Genomic DNA, 7350 nt, shown 5'->3' with positions numbered 1-7350 from the left:
CCAAAGTAATGGCTTGGTACATGTTCCTGAGTGCAGATCGGCCGTAAGGCGTGTCAAAATTAAACTGCGTTAAGTCGGCCCCAGTCGCTGCTCGTCTGTCACCTTTGGTAAGTGCACCTGCGGGAAAACAAAACAAAAACTTAAAGGCGCTTTGTCATGGCTGTTTAGTTGAATGGATTGATGCTTTTGGCTGGGAAACCAAAAGACAGCCTATCACTTTCTGGCTACCAGTCCAGATGCTCTACCGCTGAACTACAAATGACTAAGGCCACTAAACTAGGTTCACATGACAAACATCCGGCATACTGCTAGGACAAGAATGTTCTAGATACAGTCGAAGCTCTCGTAAGCGACCACTCCGTCCATTTGGGTAATTCCAAAAGCGGTCACGGCCGCTTACTGGAGCGGCCGCTTACAAGAGCTTTTCATTAAATAGTTTAAGTCACAGTCCAAACGGGGTTTCACAAAGGTGGTCGTAACTAGACCACGAGAGTGGTCGCATAGAGAGCTTCGACTGTATTCTGCTAGGACTAGTTTTAGACATTCTAGCAGTATTACATGCAGGATGTTTGTCACATGAACTTAGCTCCAAAACTTCTGCTGTAGCTCAGTGGTAGAGCATCTGGACTAGTAACCAGAATGTCATAAGTTTGACCGCCTACTGGGAGTAATCGGATTTTTTTCTTCCAAGCGGCCTGTGTCACTGACTGAAAAATCATATTTCTCATGTATTCACCAGGCTCAAAATTTACCATCACATCTCTTTATCATATGTGCATCAGTACATATCGACATTTTAGTCCTAGAAGTATGCAGGATGTTTGCCACATGGACCTAGTTTAGTGAACTCAGGGGCTTGTCAGAAATTAGCAGGGGGGGGGGGAGGGGGCGGGGGGTGTGTATTTTAATTTTTGGTTCGGAAATGAGGTGACCCATCCCTGCAATGGGAGTGAAATTTGCTAACCCTCCCCTTGACCTTGGCCTAAAATATCATGACCCTCCCCCTCTTGTATAAATGATAAAATCTAGTTCTTGCAATACACTGGGGTGAGTCAGTATTATGAAAGCTCAAAATATATTTCTAATCTGTTCTTTGCAATGCCATATACATACATTTTAGATGACAGTATTAAGAGTCCGACACTGATTCTGACAGCTGATCACTCGACTCTCCTATTTCTCCCAGGTTTTTTCTTACAAAATAAAGAACTTCTCATTTCTTCTGTGGGTGAACCTCTACATGATCACGGACACATATTTGCCTGACCCTCCCCCTTTTAACGGCCCATTTCTCATGACCCCTCCCTTTTCTGCAGTCTCAAAAAGTTGTGACCCTCCCTCTGTTTCCACCCCCTCTCCCCCCTGCTAATTTCTGATAAGTCCCTTAGCTCCCACGTGACCCCTGTAGCTTAGTGGTAGAGCATCTGGTCGGACTAGTAAACAGATGATCAAAGTTTTAACTCCTGTTGGATGGTTGTACTCGGATTTTTTCATTTCGAGCCGCCTGTGCCAGACTAAAAATCATCTTTCTCAAACTAATTACCGCTGATACTTGCAGCTTATTTGTTTTTATGTCTGATTAGCTTTTTCCTTGCAACTGAGTGAGAATAATTCACAAATAAGTCTGATGTTCACGATTTTCCGAATTTGACAAACATTTAAACATTACCTAACGACTGAAGCCGTCGGGACTTTCACCGCCCAAGTTTGTTGTTACAAGTTTATAGATTGGTCCACTAAAAAAACAAAGAGAACAAAGCGTGAAGCCAAGTGCTGCGGCCCCGTGACAGTCCCCTTCCACATGAGAGATAAACCACACCACAGAGGTCTACCTCTCACTCTCCTCTCGAACAGCAGTGTGGGTTCTTTTTACGCTCCCTTCGAATTGTTAAGAAAGGATGAATGAGACAAGGTCAATGGAATAACATCACCGCCCACTGACGTGACTATCAGATCATCTGTACTGAGACAAGATCTTAAATAACAGGCAGCATGATATGATCAGTTTTTTGAAGAACCTGGTTGGTGTTGGGTTTGAACGGCGGGTTTAAACCTGCTTGGCAGAACGCTACCCTTCCAACAAGGCTAATCAAGCGAGGGTACAACTAAAAAATGGTAAACGTGCAGCGTGAAGCCATCGAGTTATGTATGCACGCTGGAGGTTTCTACGCACGAAAGAAGTGTACGCCTCGAGCAACTCTAGCCTCTTCTCCAGGTAATAGCTTATATCAAAGGGATAGGAATGTTTATGTTTTGGCAGTGCATGTACCTTGTCTGGTTTGACCGGTGTGATCTTCCCAGTTGCTGAACAGCTTTATCAGCACTCCATGGCAGCTCAATGGTCACGTGAACACGGCGGCACTGATTGGCTGCTCGGAGATCCGTGTGTAACGAGATACCTATGCAGAATAATTCAATGAGTCTAACAAATGATATCACATAGAAGGTTGTAATTTTAAATTATTTGGAAAACAGTCTATGTACCAGGTGGTATAAGACCCCAAATAAAATATTATCTTGTCTTGTCACTTATACACGGTATTTATTGCGCTTCCTTTTACCCGAGGAAAACTCTTTTAATTCCTGCTTGAGTAGAATTCCAAGTCGAGAAAGATCAGTCTAAAGTTCGAGTTTCTGCACGAAATTCCAAGCAATGGCAACTCAACACAACGCTAACAGGCACTAAGCCAGCGATCCTTCAAATGGTGAAAATAACTTCAAGGTTGCCCTCAGATTTCAGGTATTAAAAGAATTTAAAAAGTGCAAGGTTTTATCAAAGTAACTTCAACAGACAGGGTTCGTACAAATTTTTGGATCCAAAATTCACGATTTTTTCCAGACTTTTTCCAAAACAATACACTTTATTTTCCAGACACAAGGAAAACAAATAGGTGATCAATAGAGACCTTGAAAAACGCAGGAACCAAGCTTTTTTCATGACGCACTGCAAACGTACGGTAACCACGGTGCAATGCGGACATAAGAGAATTATAAAACTTTTCATTCTGTGATTAAATGTCTTCAATACGGGCGAGATTGAATAAGATTTGACCACAGGGAAAAATGCACTTATTAAGCACTTTTTGTAACTTTGAAAAAAAAAAAAAAAAAAAAAAAAAAAAACTCCAACCTTGTAACTAATCTTCCAGACTTTACCTCAATTTTCAAGACTTTTTTCAGGTCTAGAAAATTTCTGGGCAGATTTCAAGAATTCAAGACTCTGTACGAACCCTGAAAAGAACCAAGATGCAAAGGCAACTTACCAGTGCTGGCGGCATCAGATATGATGGCAACAAGTTTTGTTCCATTCATAAAACTGTTCCTCTGTGATACAATACAATCGAAAACACAACGTTTAATATTCAATTATACTCAAACAACTCTCTAAAAATTGTGGTATTTAAAGAGGCAATCCTTCAGCTTCAAGCAATTCCTTTGTCAGTCCGGAATTAAGATTGGCGTCTGAATCAATTCAGCCGGTCTAAACAATTTGGGTCGGCCTTAATTCGATTTAGGTTCGGCTCATGAAAAGTTCGGCGTCTGAACCGGGCCTTAGTTGTCATAGCGAAAGCGAAAAATACTGGAAAATGAAACGAAGATCCGAAACCGGATTGCTATCTGAATTCAAGGCATACATAAGAGTCTCATTCAGATTTACAGCAAGACTTAAAGGTTGGACTACACTTGTAAACTTGTAATCCCAGGAACAAGTAACAAAAGCAAGAACTAGGCTGTCTTTCTCGCGCTGGAACGACGGTCCTGTTTTTAAATGTAAGAGACAAAGGCAGAGTTCTTGATCTTCGGGATGTGCTTATCTCTATATGCTTGCGTCTATGCATCCTCGGAGACCTAGAGGCAGTCAGCCGGGTTGGCAGAAACGGCACGACGAAAGTTTTCTACCTGACTGCCTGCCTCAGGGTCTTGGCCGAGGATGACGTCTGTGCTGATGACTGTAATTACCGAGTGTAAATCGCATTTTCTACCACGGCGCAAGATATAGTTCTGATTACTTTGCTCACCTCTTGAATATTCAAACTATCCACATTGCTGCTGTCTGATTCTCGAGCCTCGTAATGAGGTTGAGGCTGCCTGTCAGTTTTTACCACGCGACCACGCCTGCCTGTCATTTCTGCTACCTTTCCTGGTCCTCCGAGCTGGTTTATAAGGTCATCAAGAGGACTAAGGACAAAAGTATGTTACAGAGGTATGGAGGTAATTCTACGTTCGAGCCAGGTGGTCCATTTTGCCGATCTCCATAGCATGAGGCGACTAGGAATATTTTTGCTCTTCCTTGGACGGGATAGTAGTCCATAACAGGAATCCCTCCCACCCCTACCCAGGATTAAATCTTTTGGTTAGGTACCCATTTATACACCTGGGTGGAGTGAGACAGTGTGTGGCACTCCATAACAGGATCCCTCCCACCCTCACCCAAGATTAAATCTTTTGGTACCCAAATTTATACACCTGGGTGGAGTGAGACAGTGTATAGTAGTCCATAACAGGATCCTTTCCATCCCCACCCAGGATTAATCCCAAAAATAATGCGGCAAATTTGTTATTTAGAAATATTTTTAAGCACTGAAGCTGGTTCATGGCGTCTGCTGCAACGGATGGCAAGAATGGACATGGATTTAAGATTGAAAACGTTGTACCAAATTGTTCAAGTTTTAATGCTATGCCTGTAACAATCACCAAAAAAATTAGTGGTTAGTGCTCATGATTAAAAATTGGTTTGTATATACTCAATACTCAATTTGTTTGTATACACTCAATAAGTAAGGGCATGAAGTAATGATTTTGGCACAGAATTGACCGAATACAGCAATTCTCTCATACCATGGCCCATTTAAAGGAGGTTAAAGAATTTAACATTGATACAAACCTCACTGGGAGATTAATTTTCTTGACAAAACCTTGCAGAAGATTTTTAGCCTGAACACTCCACTGATCTTCAACAACATCGCCGTTCTACACAAAATATACAAAAGCCCTGAATTTTTTTGTTTTTTATTTACTTAACATAGTTCAAAATAAAAACAAGACAACTAGACTGGACTTCAGTGGCTTATGAATCACAACAGGAGAAGCACAATCAAATCTTTGAGATGTGAAACGCACAAAGTGTATTAATGTTTAAAAATTATCCATTGGTTGTGTGATGTATCATCCTTGAGATTAGCCTGCGTAGCTGGTGGGATCAAAGCGCATGAACATTGTTGGGCGACGCTGAAGTCGCTAGGGGGAATAAAAAAATCTTCTCTCATCTTCAAAGCCAAAACCAAAGCGCTCGTGTAATTGAGCACTCGCGTGAGCTAGATCCCACGAGCTAAGCAGGGTTCTTCAGAATTACTCACCGATTTAATTATCTGAGTTGGAAAATACTGCGTGATAAACCTGCTAATGATTTCTTCTGTACTTGAGACAAAGCCATTCAGTACTCCACCACAACGTGATATTTCACTTTCCAAACTTGCCTGACAAATGGAATGATGACGACACCCTTAGCGACACACCAGTGTCGTAAACGCTAAACCCTAAATTCAAGCACCCTCTAACTCGTAATCATTAGGGAGTATCAGCAACGACAACGGTGGTAGCGAAAAGTGAATTCAGTTTACGCCGTTTCAAAATTCATCGCTGTTATTCCATGTCGTTGAAGGCAAATGTTGCTGAATTTTTCTGGAGTTGGATTCTAAAGGACATTCTTAGTCAGTGATAAAAATGGTGTTGTTGTGTTCACGTCCTCCAGAAAACGTGCAATTCACAAAAAAAGCGAGATGCATGTGCAAAGTTATTGCTTTGCTAATCTAAACCTATTGCTTTCTTGCCGTTCTCGTTGCCGTCGCCGTCGTTGTTTAAGCTCCATATTTACTTAATCATCTACTTTGTGCCTCAAAATACATAGCTAGAGTTGCAAATACAAGTCGGTCATGGGGCAATGCTCGATGAAAATTGACAAAACTAGCCCATGTACTATGCAGTCTAGTGAACTGTGGTCTATCATATTTTCTGGACAAAAATTAATAGAATGGCTATGGACTATCACAGTCCAGATGAGCAAAATCCGCCTAAACACAGGTGGATTGTTGCGCCAACAAACGAACATTATTGCAGTGAAAATGTGGCCCGTGTACAGGGGCCCCTTCTCCGATTTTTTCTGAGGGAAGGGTGCGACTGTACACAGGCTATGAACAGGTGGAAGTTATCACACGTTCAGCAAATTATTTTGTACAGAGTTAGACACAGTGAGTCCTCCAATGATTTCAACCGATTTTTTTGTTTTGTCCAACTGACTTGATCGTACATAAGTCCTTCGAAGAAAGATAAAATACTTGCAGCGATAACTTTGCATCAAGTGCATCTACCTATGGAACCTACAATGTGAGGGGCGAACAATTATTTGGTACGTACTTTCTACTAACCTTGCAAGAAGATCTCAGTGTCTCAAACATTACGTTTTAAAATTAAAACTGGCTACCATTGAATTAAGGAATTTTTATGGTATCAGAAATTGTAACCCGTACGAAAAAAAAATCGAGAGAAAGAGAAAACAAACCTCTCCAGTGGACTGGAGGCCAATGACCACACAATATCCTGCCTGCAATGCTTGCTGGGCTTCTTCCACTATGGTAGGAACTTTCATACTCATGCTGTAAAAATAGTCATATACATCTTATCTGTTATCAGACCCAATATAAGCAAGGTTACAAAATAAAAATGCCTGCTGGCGCTTAAAGTGGAACATGATACTGGCAAAATTGCCCCATGTGATTATTATACGTTTCTGGAAAACTGCCCACATACCCCTCCCCTGAGCCAACATCACCACTTACTTCTCACTTAGGGCAAAATGTCAGCTTAAGGTGGGCAGTTTCCCAGAAACGTATTATGATACGCCCAAGATCAGGTAATTTGGATTCCGGAATCCAGGAAATATTTCGTGTGATAACCGGAATCCTGGACTTTGGAATCCGTAATCCCGCCAACGATTGGAAATCCCAAATCCAAGTTCCAGTGATAACGAGTACGGAATCCACAGCGTGCAATCCAGAATGAAAGCCTGTCTTGGATTACCTTACATTGCCACTGTCACGAAGCCCTTCAAAAACTATAATTTCATTCGCTCTACCAGGTCCGTAGCTCTATTATTTCAGGGTTAGGGTTTGTTAACCTTGCTTGTTCATTAATTTCGTTTTCGACCGCCCACTTTAAACGAGAAGCCGGCGTTTTAAAAAAATCTCCTCTCCGAGTCTGTTCTTGAAAAGGCCGTTTATGTGTGGATGGAGGCAAGAATGGAGAAAAAAGTCTCCGTTTCCAAAACTATCCGGATACATGTGGATAGGGCCT

General features: G+C 41.7%; 1 pseudogene; it reads right to left on the bottom strand.

Annotated features, from left to right (window-relative positions):
* LOC140949787 (uncharacterized) overlaps positions 1-7350 on the bottom strand; it is a 181326-nt pseudogene that overhangs the window by 14259 nt on the left and 159717 nt on the right.

Source organism: Porites lutea, chromosome 10, assembly GCF_958299795.1.
Source record: "Porites lutea chromosome 10, jaPorLute2.1, whole genome shotgun sequence".
Lineage (NCBI taxonomy): Eukaryota > Metazoa > Cnidaria > Anthozoa > Scleractinia > Poritidae > Porites > Porites lutea.
Note: the sequence above shows the minus strand (reverse complement) of the source record. Positions and strands in the feature narration are given on the sequence as shown.